The 14,621-nt window shown below is 41.8% G+C and overlaps 1 protein-coding gene across 1 annotated transcript in view; it reads left to right on the top strand.

Moving 5' to 3' along the window:
- Shroom2 (shroom family member 2) overlaps nucleotides 1–14,621 on the top strand; it is a 176,845-nt gene that overhangs the window by 34,707 nt on the left and 127,517 nt on the right. The gene's annotated exons all lie outside the window — the stretch shown is intronic.

The following is a 14,621-nucleotide window of genomic DNA, read 5'->3' as shown; positions in this document are numbered from 1 at the left end:
CTCAAGCCCTCTGGCATGAGATAGATAGTCCTCATTTTGATTTTTGACACAGAACATCACTTAAGTTGTCCAGGCTGGCTCTATCTAAACTCAATCTGTAGCTCAGGCAGTCCTTGAATTTGCAGTCTCAAGTATGAGGATTCATACCTGCCAGGCCTCCCAAATATCTGGGGCTAGGGACCTGTGCTACCAGGCCCACTACTAGTTCACTAGTTTGTTTTTGTTTTTGTTTTGTTTTGTTTTGTTTTTTAGGTTTTTCTTGACAGGATTTCTCTGTGTAGCCTTGGCTGTCCTGGAACTAGCTCTGTAAACCAGGGTGGCCTAGAATTCAGAGATCTCCCTGCCTCCCAAGTGCTGGGATTAAAGGTGTGAGCCACCACACCCGGCTTCAGTTTATTAGTTTTAAGTTTAGTGACTTAGTAAATTCAGAGTTTGTGTAGCCATCACAATACAATTTCAAGACATTTCCATCCCCGCCCCCCAAAATGATGCTTTATGCCGGGGAAAGTACTCATTCCTGCTACATCCTAATCTCAGATAGCCAAAAGGCTGCTCTCCAAATCTCTGGTTGGGCCTGCCATAGACATTTCCTGTAAAGTAAAATCATATAACATTGACTTTTTGTGTCTGGCTTTTGTGTAGCACTGTACAGACTTGTCTATTACTGCGACAAAACACCATGACCAAAGAGCAAGTTAGGGAGGAAAGGATTTATACAGCTTACACTTCCACATTGCTGCTCATCACCAAAGGAAGTCAGGACAGGAACTCAAACAGGGCAGGGTCCTGGAGGCAGGAGTGGATGCAGAGGCCATGGAAGGATGCTGCTTACTGGCTTGCTTCCCATGGCTTTCTCAGCCTGCTTTTTTTATAGAACCCAGGACCACCAGCCCAGGCATGGCAACACCCACAGTGGGCTGGGCCCTCCCTCATTGATCACTAATTGAGAAAATGCTTTACAACTGGATATCATGGAGGCATTGCCTTAACTGAGACTCCTTCCTCTCTGATGACTCTAGCTTGTGTCAAGTTGACTCAAAACCAGCCGGTACAACTGTCAAGTATACTGCAGAAGGCCTGGCAGTTCATTTCTGTCTGGTGCTGAGTATGTATCCCTTGTGTGGATAGACCACTTTGGGTTGTCTCTCCTTCAGCAGCCAATGGGCATTTTCTTTGCTTCACTAGACCCTAAATTGTCTGTTCATGTGAGTAGTTTCCCAGTCCCTATGGGTACACTCTGGGGGAGATGGCCCAGGCTCTGGGAATGAGTAAGCTCTGTAGCTTGTGGGAGTCAGGTCATGAAAGTCTTTTGAATATAAACTTTATCCCTTGTGATCAGGAGTGGATTTTTCTTTATATATGTATTCTAGGATGGTTAGGGAAATCTAATAAACCAAATATTTGAAAAATGTGTTTCATGTTGCCTTTCTCTGACCTCAGGAAGTAGCTCTCAATTTTTGTCATATGGAGAAAAATCTGTAACATCATTAATCTGACAACAGAGTGGATAAAGCCTTCTGCATATTCTCTGAGTTGTTTCTTGGGAGATAAAACAAGTACACATGTCCTGTCCTGTTCTGCCCTTCTGATGCTGTAGAATGTGGAACAGGCTTAGGCAAAAAGGCCTTGCTTCAACAGCAGCAATTTCACTCTAGTGTGGCAGTGGCTGTGCTGTGAAGTTGAGGTCATTAGTTTTGCATAGTTTTCTTTGATAAAGTGAAGGCACAAAGAGGCAGTTAGGTACATGCTAGACCTGGTCACATGCCCTGTGGTTTATCTGTTTTCTCCAGTAGGATGCAGTTTGGTGTCCCTGTGCACAGACTCGTCTCAGCTGCCTGGACACCTCATTATTTTGTCCCAACCCGGATCTCAGTGTCTCAATAATGAACAGCAGCCCTCTCAAGACATTTCATGGGCTGGTCAGGACAACTTCAGTGGGACACTGCATTTGCTTTTTCCAGCCTTAGAAAGTGGATGACTCTTGTCTCTGTCTATATATTGGTCCTTTGCTCATGGAGGGGCTCAGCTAAATAAGCAGAAAAGCTGGGATGGTCCCAAATATTAGTCTAGGGGATTGGAGTACTGAATATACTCAGGGTTTAAATATGGGCAGCTGTTTGGAGTTGGATCAGTGCTGACATCCAGGAAAGCTGTAAATGGTATATATAAAAGGCTTGTTGTATGTGTAGTTTATTATTATATGTTTTAATATGATTGAGCCTTGGGTTACACAAACTCATGATACATAGATCGAGTCATAACAACTAAGGAAGAACTTGAGGAGATCTGCAGGAAAGAATCTATGTAGGAAGCAACTGTACTTAGCTTTTGTTTTCCTTGAGGAGTGTTTTGGGAGTGGAATGGCTTAATATATCAACCACACCCTTGAGTTTGATCTTTCCTCAGTTTTGGATTAGAGTGGACTACTGATATACATATTACTGTTCTCCAAGCTTCCATGGGAAGTTCAGTGCAGACCTATGTGCTCCAGCAAGGTAAACGAAAACAAAAGACAAAATTTTAAACAAGAGATTTTTAGAATCACTGCCCCATTGTTCCTCAGTTTAGTTTCTTTTTCTAGTCCAAGAGGGCTACCTGCTTCTCTACAACAGCATCACAAAGTCACAAGTGAGACCCACTAAATTACAGATTCTAGCTAGCTTGGTGATGTACACTTGTTATCTCATCACTCTGGAGGTAGGATCAGGAGTATCATGAATTCAAAGCCAGTCTGGGTCACAGTGATTCTAAGCCTGCATGGGTTATATAATGAGAACCTGTCTCAGCATACACACACACACACACACACACACACACACACACACACACACACACACACCATTCTCAACTCACCTTTTAGCTTATGATCTGCTAAGACTTTCACTTTTAGTCTAATGAGAAGAAATCAGAAACCAAATGAGAACCAGATGCATGAAAAGAGGCTCGTCTTTTTCCTGACTGAAATTTCACCAGGTGACTTTTGGCGTAGAGATAGACATCACTGAGCAATATTGAGTTACACTGAGTATTAATTATTTCTGTCATTTTCTAATTGGTGTCTAAGGCAGCAGCAGCCGATGTGTGAGGCCTATAAGCAAGTCTGAATGGGTGATGCAGTGGCTTGGAGGGATGGGAACAGTATCCCATGGGTTCCTTTCTGGGGTTTGGGTGCCATATATCCTAGGAATTAGCCATTTTCATGTCATTCTCATTTCCTAACCAGATGTGAAATCTGATCAGAAAGGAGGAAATCTTGTTTATTCATCTGGCTTGTCTAAGGGGCACAGAGCTTACCTCCCCCTACCCCAGTGAGACCAATGGAAGTATTTTCTTTCTGCCTGATCACTACTCACCCCCAATATGAATGTGTCCTGCCATGATAGGTTAGTGTGCATTTTTCAGAATGTTGTATAAAATACTGTTCTCTGTCTTAGAGACAGTCTCAATTAAAAGGTGATCTCAAACTTACTATGCAGTTCAGGCTGGCCTTGAACTCTCTATCCTACTGCCTCAGCCTGTGCTGGGATTACAACTTTCTGCTCAGTTTTATGCAAATGTAATCCTATTGCAGGTCTCCTTTTCTGCCTGGCAATCTTCACTCAGTTATTACTTAGAACAGTGGTTCTCAGAGTATGGGTCTCTATCCCTTTGGGGTCTCATATCAGATATCCTACATATCAGATATTTATATTATGATTCACAACAGTAGCAAAATTACAGTTATAAAGTAGCAATGAAAATAAATTTATGGTTGGGGATCACCATAACATGAGGAACTGTATTAAAGGGTTACAGCAATAAGAAGGTTGAGAACCACTGACTTAGAGGCTTACCCTTGTTAAATGTGTAGTAAGTAGTACATTGTCAGGTTGCAAGTTACATGCTGGATCTTGGTAGGTTTTCTTTTTGAAATATTAGATGTTAGTTTTTAAAGATGTGCTTTTATTATTTTAAATTATGTATAGGTATCTGTGTGTCTGTCTGTTTATAAGTGAATATGAGTGCAAGTAGGTGCCCAAGAGGCTAGAGGCATTGGATCCCCTGGATCTGTAGTTACAGGTGGTTGTGAGCTGCCTGATGTTGGTGCTAGAAACTGAACTAGGGTTCCTGGAAGAGCAGAAAGTGCTCTTAACTGCTGCGCCTCTCTGTAGCTTTTAGAAGTTTTTGCGCCTTTCCTGGAACTTGCTTTGTAGACCAGGCTGGCCTCGAACTCACAGAGATCTGCCTGGCTCTGCCTCGAGTGCTGGGATTAAAGGCGTGCGCCACCACCACCCGGCCTAGAAGTTAATTTTTAAAGGACAGTTGAAAGGAAATCCAAGAGGAAGATTAAAGAAAACTCTCTAGGTTTGTAGAGATTGATTTGATTTTTTTCCCTTTCTTGTTGAGACAAACTTGGTGTTTTTCTTTTTCTTTCTTCTTTTGTTTTTGATGCTGAAGATTAAATCCGGGGCCTTATGCATGGCAGTCAAGTAATGTAGTACTGAGCTGTGTGAAGCCAGCTGTTTACTGCTCTAGTTGGTGGTGTAAACCTGGGAGAGCAGGGCCTAAAAATGGGGCAGACTAAAGTTTCATGCAATAGCCAACTTTATTCAGAGCGTCAGACAATTTATACTCTGAGGGTTGAGAAGAGTCACCTTCATAAAGCATCCAATACAAGGACAAGCCGCACATGGCCAAAACATATGAATAACAACATCTGTAGTAACTCAGTCCTATACACTACACCTGGAAGGAGCACAAAAACATCCAAGAACAACTCCAAGTTTTGAAGAAACTGAGGTCACAAGACTCTTGTCTTGTTTTCTTGGAGTTTTCTCACAGGAACTCAGAATTTCCCTCACATGATTCCATTTCTAACACCAAACCTTGCTTATCCTAGCCTTTCTTTTCTTTTCTTTGATTTATTCCTACATTCATTTGAAATGTCAGGGAACACTGACTGCACCTTTAACTTTGCTTTCCAAGTTCACATAAGATTTATATTTTATCTGGACAGTAGTTGGAGACGAGTTCTTCTGCACTTCAAAATCCACAGAAGGACAATGGAGTTTTAGGGCAGTTAAGTAGTGCAAAGTTAGGGTGTATCTCAGTGGTAGAGTGCTTGCCTATTATACCCAAAGCCCTGGGTTTCATCCCAGCAATACCAGAGAGAAAAAAGATATTTAAAAAGAGACGAGAAGGTAACTTGGAGAATACAGGACTGCATACTTCCTTTTAGTAGGCATAATTTTTCCCATCCAAGTACTAACCAGATCAGACCCTGCTTAGCTTCTTAGATTGGGTTCTGTCAGAGTGTTAGCCCTAAACAATAGTGCACACTTCTAAGAAAGGTGCTTTTTATATTATTGTCTTTTAAAAGTTGAAAGAATGTCTTTATATATACTAAGAGGAAGACACTTCATTGTAAGAAAACATTGATCATTAAACTAAAAAATAGAGTGGATTCTTATTTCAAATTCCTGTAAATATATGAGAGAAAATAAAATGTTTGACCCCAGCATTCAGATCTCTTGCTGTTGCTGCTTTCACTCTCACTAAAGGAAAATAGACTCAGAAGATTGGAGAATTGGATTGGCAGTTAAGAGCACTTAGCTGTTCTTGCAGAGGCCCCAGGTTTGATTCCTAGTACCCACATGGTGACTCACAGTTATCTTCAACTATAGTTCCAGGGTGAATCTTCTGACCTTCTTGAGTACCAGACATGAACATGGTATATAAGCATATATGTAGGCAAAACACTCAATACACATAAAATAAATAAATCTGAAAAAATATAGAGTTCAGAGTTTTATGAAATCTTTCAGACCAATGGCTATTCTGTCACAGATCAAAATGCTGTTGTTTAAAGGAGCTTATAGGAGAACAGTTGCTTCAGGTTGCATGTAAAACTTCATGTACTACAGAAAAGAGAAGGAAGAATTGAGAGAGTGTACTAAAATTGCCAAATGTTGGTTTTAAAGTTGTTGAATATGGGTACTCTCCTCATGTTCTTCATTATACTTTTATATAATTTAGCACTCTGCTATAACTGTATTTATATCTTGCTATATTTATTTTAAGAAAGCAGATAAATGTACCCAACTGATTGGCAAAACAATTTTTCTTTTGGGTTTAAAATCCAAAGGGTAGTTATTTCCCCCCACCTTCATCCTTTTCCTACTCTTTCTCAGTCTTGTTTCTTCATGGTGTGTGTGTGTGTGTGTGTGTGTGTGTGTGTGTGTGTGTGTGTGTGTGATATAGCATATGTTGTATAATTCGGGCTGTCCTGGAAATCAGTGTGTAGCCTGGGTTAGTTTCAATTTAGGATTTTTCTGTTTCAGCCTCCTGAGAGCTTAGAGGATTACAAGTCTGCACTGCCATACTGGGCTTAGATTTTTTTTTCTTCTTGAAGATAAATTCTTTTGGGGCCATCAAGATGACTCAGCTGGTAAAGATGCTTGCTTGCTGCCCAGCTTGACAACTTGAACTCAGGTCCTAGCACCCATATAATGGACAGAACTGACTCCCCTGGAAATTGTCTTCTGATATTCACATGCATGCTATGGCATGCACGTACCCCCCATTAAATAAATATAATTTTATTTTTAAATAAATACATTTTAAACAATTAAAAATCAATTGTGTCTTCCATGGAAATGAAAATAATATGTGTAGATTTTCATGTATAAAATTTATGTTATTATATATCCCACTCCTTTTTATGGTATTGGGCATAGAATCCAGAACATGTGCATACTATACCAATAAATTACACGCTTATCTATTCCCCTCCCTTTAATGTAATTTATTTACCTTGTCCATTTGGGTCAAGTTATATAAATGTGTTGTTGTTTATTTTTTTAAAGTCAGAGTTTTACTCTATAGCTTAGGCTGACTTGGAACTCACTATATAGATCAGGCTGGCCTGGAACTCAAGGTCTTTCTTCCTCAGCTTATTGGGTATTGGAATTATAAGCATTAACTGCCATGCCTGGCTCCATTGTGTCTCTGAAGTTCAAACTTCATGTTGTAATCTGACAATTTTGTAATAAACATCGTGAATTATGATTTTTAAATTATGACATGTGTGTGTTTGTGTGTGTGTGTGTGTGTGTGTGAGAGAGAGAGAGAGAGAGAGAGAGAGAGAGAGAGGAGAGAGAGAGAGAGAGAGAGAACAAGAACAAGAATGAATGCATATCTTTTCAGGAGCTGGTACTCTTCTTCTACTTTGTGGGTACTGAGAATTGAACTCAGGTTGTCAGACTTGGCGGCAAGTGCCATAACCTGCTGAACCATCTCACCAGTCCTCTTTTTATTCTTCAAGCAACATAAACTTATAGCTTGTATAATTTTTCTTTTACTTACTCTCCTCCTTCATGATTAATGTGTATTATTTGTTTTTCTTTTGCTGAGGATAGAATGTAGGGCCTTGTGCATGGTAGACTAGAAGTTATGTCCCATTGAGCCAAATACCAAGCCTTCTCTTCTCTCCCACCCCTTTTCTTTTTTGAGATGGTATCTTGCTTTGTAGTTGAGGTTGATCCCAAACTCTAGATCCTTCTGCTTCAGCCTCTTCAGTAAGCCACCACTCACCACACTCCCTCCTTCTCTACCTTCCTCCCCCTCCCTTTTCTTTCTCCTCTTTCCCCCTTTAGTCCTTTCACCCTTCTCCTCCCCCGCCCCTCTACTTGTGCTGGGAATGGAACCTAAGGACCCTGCCCATGCTAGCTAAGTGCTCTATCCCCTCCCCAAGTTATATTTCCAATGTTTTCAAGTTTGTTCTCTCTCCACACCCCCCTTCCCTTCCTTCTCTCTCTGCCTGCCTTCTTCCCTCCTCTCCCCTCCTATATGATGTTTTTGGCACAAACCTATACATATTTGATAAGAGGAACCTCAGTTGGGAAAATGCTTCCATCTGGATTGCCTGTAGGAAACCTGTAGGACATTTTCTTGATAAATGATGGATGTGGGCAGTGGCAATGGGGTTGGTGCTACCCTTGGGCAGGTGACCCTGAGTTGTGTAAGAAAAGCAGGTTGATCTAGCCATGAAGAGCCAGTAAATAGCACCCCTCCATGGCCTCTGCATCAGCTCCTGCCTGCAGGTTTCTGCCTTGAGTTCCTTTTCTGAATTCTCTCCATGATGGACTACAAGTTGTAGTATGAAATAAACCCTTTTCTCCCCAAGTTGGTTTTGGTCATGGTATTTTATCACACTAATAGAAACCCTAAGATACCTCTCCTTCCCCTCATTATTTCTTTTCACCTTTCCTTTCTTTCCTGGGTTTCAAATAGTCAAGGATAGCCTCCAAATAGATAGGTAGCCGTGGATGAACTTGAACTTCTGATCCTACTGCTTCTAATTCTCTATCTCCTGAGTGCTTGGATTATATGCATATGCCACTGCATTTATTTTTTGTTGTTCTTGTTTTTGTTTTTAACATGAAGTTTTGGTGATTGAATACAAGGCTTCATGCACCTTGGGCAAATACTCTTCTAACTGAGCCACATCTTCTGCTCCCAAGTTCTCTTAAACTTGAGGAACTAATGAAAATTTTTATAGTACCTATGTTTTGTATAATAGCTTTTTGATGATGAAATCTCTTCAGGGGAGAAAACAAATAATTTTCTTCTGAAAGCACACTGGAGATCAATAATGCTGAGTTCAAACAGAGACAGAGAGAACTCTCCCAGGCAGGAAGGTGTGCTAAGTAGTATATCCTGTAGATATGTTCTTTGTCTTAGTCTCTATTGTTCTGTGTCTTAAATATAAACATTTTAGGTTTCAAAATAGTGCCTGAAGCTCTATAGTAATGTGTGTGCTATAATGGTCCTGCTACTCTAATTCTGTTTTACCCAACCCACCTGACAGTGAGGCCTGGCAGTCCATATCCCCATAGCAACAAATGGCCAGGTCTTTCTGTTATGAGCTTGGTAGTCCATTGTTTTAGGTTTGAATGACCACTACATCTGTGTGTCAGACATTCAGGCTGTCATAGCAGCGACAGACTATACATAACTGAATGGTTGTGACTGTCATTAAATGTCTTTATTTACAAACATAGGTAGCAGGCTGCATTTGACCTCACAGATAATAGCTTTCTACCCTTGTTCTGTTGCAAAAGTATTTGCTCCAGTGACTTTATTTTCTTGTTTTTGCTTTTCTAGAAGTCTGCTTCCTTTGTTCGTTATGTGATTATCTACTGGGGATACATGTACTGATTTTTAGGGAGCTAAGGATTCTGATCACTAAGGAATGTTGCTGTATGACTTTTCCTTGGGAATCTGTTTCTAATCATCTAAGATAGACAGGGCAACATCAGATCAATGATACTGTTTCATCTAAATCTACCTTGGTAAACCATTGATGTTCCTCACAAGAGCATGGGTGACTCTCAGGCAGCTACATTCCCCACACCCCAGCATGAATGATGACTCACAAAAACTGTATCACTGCAGTTTCCTGTACAATGTGCAGACAACCACGCCAGCTGAAGAATGTTCCCTCCCCTAGAAATTATTTACTGCTCATTTAATCTTGGGAAAGGTCCTGTTGAGTCTTCTGAATTTCTTGTACATATCATGAGCTTCTTCTGTCTCCATGAGAAGATGTTTCAATTCTAAAGAAACAGCCACACAACAAATTGTTTTGGGAATATTTGCAGCCATGCAGTCAACCTGATTGAGTAGCAAGACAGAGATTGATTGAATCACCATTCTCTATAGCAGCCACCCTGATTCATACAGCTTTTGAAATCTTGTGTATGTGGAGGGGGTGCTTGTCCTTTCCAGTTAGCCTTTCCTCTTCTCTGTTCTTGGAAAACAGGCAGAGGCCTTTTTTGTTAAGAAGGATGATGGAGGAGGTGGCAGGCTTTGAGCCAGATGTCAGCCATAAGCTATGTCCATATATACCAATTCTAACCTTTATAGATAGCAACTTTGCTGGGATCTTCCTCATTTCCTTTTCTGCCTTTCTCAGCTCCTCTTGACTCTTAGTCTCATCAGCTCTGCTAATGATAGGCCTTTTTGGGGGCTGGCAAGATGGCTCAGTGTGTATGTGTGCTTGTGCAGAGAATTGCCCAGAAATGTTTACATCAGGTAGCCTGGAATACACAGCACAGTGCTATAGAAACAGCAAGAGAGACCTGCCTCACCAAGTTGGAAGGAGAGAACTGATTCCTGAAAGTTGTCCTCTGGTCTTCATATATGCATCATGCCACATGCATGTCCACACTCATGTATATACAACAATAATGACAATAATTGTAATATTTTTTTAAAAAAAATCTTCAAAGATAGGGCCAAGCATGGTGGGACACACCTTTAATCCTAGTACTCAAGAGGCAGAGGCTGGTGGATCTGTGAGTTCAAGGCTATTGTTCTGCATAGTTCCAAGATAACCAAAGCTACATAGTGAGACCATGTCTCCAAACATCAATCAGTCAAACAAACAAAAAACCCTTTTGGGGCTAGAGAGAAGGAAGGTCAGTGGTTAAGAGCACTTGTTCTTGCAAATAACCTGAGTTGGTTCCTAGAACCTTCATGACAACTAATAACCACCCCTAACTTCAGTGCTAGGAAATCCAACCACTTCTTTTGACCTCCTGAACATAACATGGTGCACATACATACATGCAGGCAAAATAGTAATATGCATACATAAATCTAAAAGAAAAAAAAGTCCCCTGCCCCCGAATGAATGGAAAAATGTTATTCCTGGCAAACCTTCCTCTACCTTTTGAAGAATGAACACAGCCATGTAACCTACTACCCAGATTCAGGACTGGAAATGTGGCTTAGAGGTAGCATGCTTACCTAATATGCAGAAAGCTCTGGGTTCCATCCCCATTGCTTCCCACCCCCCACCCCCCCAAAAAATGAAAGAGAACACTTGTCTTAAGCTCCACCTCACCAGCTATCTGGAATTTTCACATAATGGCAATTTGATATTTATATATAAATAAGATTGTATTTATGTCTAGCTTTTTTCTGTTGATACTATTTTTGTGAGATTCATGCATTTTATTGCTGGTGGAAGAAGTTTTATTGCTTCAAATCATTCTTATGAGTACCTTTGTTTGTCTTTTTTTTTTTTTTTTGATAGGGTATTACTGTGTAGCCCAGGCTGAGCTGGTACCCGTTATTGTTGTGCAGGCTGGCCTTCATTCAACTCATGGCTCTCCTGGTTCAGCCTCTTAAGTGCAGGGGATGCAAATGTGTGCCACCTTGGGCAGTTCCTAGATTTAGGGTGCTTTTGAAAGACTTTAGAGTTGTATTAGTTACTTTTTTATGGTTGTGATAAAACACCATGACTAAAAGCAACTTGCAGAAACAAGTTGATTTTGGTTTATGGTTCTAGAGAAATAATAGTCCATCATGGTGGGGAGGCATGGCAGTATACCATGTGTAGGTATATGTACAGGTTACCAAGGAGGCCAGAGTTGTTGGATACCCGTGGAACTGCAGTTATAGGTAGTTGTAAGTCACCTAACATTGGTGCAGTGGACCAAACATAAGTCCTGTGGAAGAGCAGTATGAGCTCTTAACCACTATTTCTCTAGCCTCTGGGACACTTTTAAAAGGGCAGTCTTATCTCTAGAACATTGACTTTAATCTGCTGTGTTTTGTTTTGTTTTGTTTTTCTCTTATTTTGGTTGCTTAATGCTGTTAACCATTTATATTTTTCTGCGCTTGTGTAGTCTCACTCAGTAACTCTGAAACCAAACATATCTGCTATAATCAGTCTGGAAAAAACAAAGTTATAACCAACCCCTATGAAAAGGATTTAGATCTTGAGATTGTCCTTTTCATGTCATTGGGGTTTGTTTTTGTTACAACATAAGTGTCTATATTATGAGTTGTGAAATGAGCATTTGCTTAAAGTCTGTAAAAGGTCCAGTCTGTGAGATTGAAATTGTGTTTTTTTGTTTTATTTTCTTTTTTGTTTTTCGAGACAGGGTTTTTCTGTCTAACAGTCATGGCTGTCCTGGAACTCACTTGGTAGACCAGGCTGGCCTCAAACTCAGATATCCATCTGCCTCTGCCTCCACAGTGCTGGGATTAAAGGTGGGCACCACCACTGCCTAGCAATGATCATTGTGGTTTCCTTACTTATTTACATATGTATGTGTGTATGTATGTATGTATTTTAGTTTATGTCCCAGCCACGTTTCTCCTCCTTCCTCTCCTCCTAGTTTCTCCCCTCGACCCCACCTCTGTCTCCACCCCCCAATCCACTCCTCCTCCCTTTCTGTTCAGGAAAGGGCAGGCCTCCCATGAATAGCAACCAAACACCACATATCAAGTTGCAGTAAGACTAAGCATCTTCCCATGTATTAAGGCTGAACAAAGTGACCCAGTATGAGAAGTAGGGTCTCAAAAGCCAGTAAAAGAGTCAAAGACAGCCCCTGCTCCCACTGTTAGGAGTCCCACAAGAGGACCAAACTCCACAACTATAACATAGTTATAACAGGTCAGTCCCAGGCAGGCTCCCTGGTTGTTGGTTCAGTCTGTGAGTTCCTGTGAGCCCAGGTTAGTTGATTCTGTGGGTTTTCTTGTGATGCCCTGGACCCCTCTGGCTCCCACAATCATTCCTCTCCCCTCCTCTGCAGGATTTCCCAAGGTCTGCCTAATGTTTGGCTGTGGGTCTCTGAATCTGTTTCTATCAGTTGCTGGATGAAACCTCTGTGATGACAATTGGACTAGGCACCAGTCTATGAGTTTAGAAGAATATCATTAGTCATTATTTTTTCTCCAGTCATTCTTGGTTCTATCCTAGGCCTCTAGGTCCTCCAGCCTCTGAATACTGGTCCTCCAGGCAGTGTCAGGGATGGGTTCACTCTCCTGGCATGAGTTTCAGGCTATACCGGTCATTGGTTGGCTGCTCCCTGAACTGGCCATCTACTGAGACCAGGCAAGACTTCAAGTAGAGAGATTGGGACACCATCCCAGCCATATAACCTTCAACCTATAGTCTGTCTTGCCTATGGGATGTGCTGAGGGAAGGGTGACCTAGAGATTGAGGGTTGTTGTTTTCTAGCCAATCTCATTGAGTGCTGTGGTGCATTAGAATGCATTGTATACCAAATGCAGGTAAAACTTTGTTGTTTTTGTTGTTGTCGTCAAAATAGCTGTGTGACTTTAGATATGGCAGATGAGAAATATCAGCATAATTCTGAGGTATTTTCAGCACAGGTAAACACAAATGTTATGGCAATAACTAATGTTATCTAATGTTCACACATACAGTGCCACATTCCAATACCACATTCTTTTTTTTTTACATTTTATTTTTTTTATTTTACAATACTATTCAGTTCCACATAATAGCCACAGCTTCCCTTGTTCTCTCCCCTCCCACCCCCCTCCCCTTTCCCCCAGCACACCCCCCATTCCCACCTCCTCCAGATCAAGGTCTCCCCCGAGGACTGGGATCAACCCGATAGACCCAGTCCAGGCAGGTCCAGTCCCCTCCTCCGAGATTGAGCCAAGCGTCCCTGCATAAGTCCCAGGCTTCAAACAGCCAACTCATGCAACGAGCCCAGGACCTGGTACCACTGCCTAGATGCCTCCCAAACAGATCAAGCCAATTGACTGCCTCACCCATTCAGAGGGCCTGATCCAGTTGGGGGCCCCTCAGCCTTTGGTTCATAGTTCATGTGTTTCCATTCATTTGGTCATCTGTCCCCGCGCTTTATCCAACCTTGGTCTCAACAATTCTCCCTCACATAAACCCTCTTCTTTCTCACTAATTAGACTTCCAGTGCTCCACCAGGGGCCCAGCCGTGGATGTCTGCATTCAGATTCGTCAGTCCTTGGATGGGGCTTATGGCACAACTATCAGGGTGTTTGGCCATCCCATCACCAGAGTAGGCCAGTCCTGGCTGTCTCCCAACCACTGCCAGCAGTCGTTCGTGGGGGCATCTTCGTGGATTTCTGTGGGCCTCTCCAGCTTTTTGTCTCCTCCTTTTCTCATGTGGTCTTCATTCACCATGGTCTCCCATTCCTTGTTCTCCCTCTCTTTTCCCAACCCAGCTAGGATCTCCCGCTCTCTTTCCCTCGCCTCTCACCCCTCACCGCTCCCACTCATGTCCAGGCTGTCCATGCAGATCTCATCCACCTCTCCGTGTCTTTCTTGGGGTCCCGTTTTCCAGGTAGCCTCACTGGTGATATGAGTAGCAGTCCAGTCATCCTTGTTCCACATCTAGCATCTTCCTATGAGTGAGTACATACCATATTTGTCTTTCTGAGTCTGGGTTACCTCACTCAGGATGATTTTTTCTAGATCCATCCATTTGCCTGCAAACCTCATGATGTCATTGTTTTTCTCTGCTGAGTAGTATTCCATTGTGTATATGTGCCACAATTTATTTATCCATTCTTCAGTTGAAGGGCATCTAGGTTGTTTCCAGGTTTTGCCTATTACAAACAATGCTGATATGAACATAGCTGAGCAAGTGCTCTTGTGGTATGATTGAGCATTTCTTGGTATATGCCCAGGAGTGGTATAGCTGGATCTTGGGGGAGATTGATTCCCAATTTTCTAAGAAAGCGCCCTATTGATTTCCAAAGTGGTTGTACAAGCTTGCATTCCCACCAGCAGTGGAGGAGAGTTCCCCTAGTTCCACATCCTCTCCAGCATAAAG

The sequence above is a fragment of the Peromyscus leucopus genome, chromosome X, assembly GCF_004664715.2.
Source record: "Peromyscus leucopus breed LL Stock chromosome X, UCI_PerLeu_2.1, whole genome shotgun sequence".
NCBI lineage: Eukaryota > Metazoa > Chordata > Mammalia > Rodentia > Cricetidae > Peromyscus > Peromyscus leucopus.
This window is presented reverse-complemented; position numbering and strand designations above follow the sequence as displayed.